Source organism: Saccopteryx leptura, chromosome 2 (genome assembly GCF_036850995.1).
Source record: "Saccopteryx leptura isolate mSacLep1 chromosome 2, mSacLep1_pri_phased_curated, whole genome shotgun sequence".
Lineage (NCBI taxonomy): Eukaryota > Metazoa > Chordata > Mammalia > Chiroptera > Emballonuridae > Saccopteryx > Saccopteryx leptura.
In genome coordinates, this window is record NC_089504.1 from 292,331,173 (window position 1) to 292,332,296 (window position 1,124).

The window sequence follows — 1,124 nt, forward strand, 5'->3', positions numbered from 1 at the left end:
AAAGTGCAATAAAGCAAAGCAGAATAAAATGTGGTATGCCATTAAATCAAATTCTAAAACACATGAAGAAATAAAATACTAAATACAACTAAATAAATCAAGAATTTGTACATTCACTCCAAACTACATGGTTATAGAAGCAACAAATTGGATTTAACATTTTATAGCAATCCTTTTGTAACTAACTTTGTTAGTGCATTCTTATGAAATATTCCAACAAGATCCTCAAATTCATAAATAAAAGAATAACTTTTATCTTTTAAATGGCAAAAAAATATTCTTTAAAAAAGAGAAAAGAATAAAAATGCTTAGTTTAAAAAACACAAATTTAATATCTTTAAATAAAAAACATGGTCATTAAAATTTAATTGGTAAGGCCCTGGCAGTTTGGCTCAGTGGTAGAGCGTTGGCCTGGCGTGCAGAAGTTCCCAGTTCGATTCCCGGCCAGGGCACACAGGAGAAGCGCCCATCTGCTTCTCCACCCTTCCCCCTCTCCTTCCTCTCTCTCTCTTCCCCTCCCGCAGCCGAGACTCCATTGGAGCAAAGATGGCCCTGGCGCTGGGGATGGCTCCTTGGCCTCTGCCCCAGGCGCTAGAGTGGCTCTGGTCACGGCAGAGCCACGCCCCCTGGTGGGCAGAGCGTCGCCCCCTGGTGGGCGTGCGGGGTGGATCCCGGTCGGGCGCATGCGGGAGTCTGTCTGTCTCTCCCCGTTTCCAGCTTCAGAAAAATACAAAAAAAAAAATTTAATTGGTACATTATTAGAAAGATAATTCAAAGAATTTATTAAGAATGTAGTATATAGAAAAAAGAGAAAAATATAAAGCAAACCTCAAAATGACATAGTAAAAGTAAGTCCAAATATATTAGCTAAACAAAATACTGGAAATAGCTCAAATTTACCTTTTAAAAAAATCACAAATTGGATTTTAATAATATAATAATAAGTTGATGGCTAGAGATATATTAAAAGTTCTGAGAATAGATGTATTATACAAATACTAACCATAAGAAAACTAGTGCAGTCCTATTAACATCAGATTTTAATGGAATAAATATGCTATACGATTGGTTTACTGATATTAGTCTGACTAGCTATAAAATAGAGTTAAATTTATAGCTCTAAC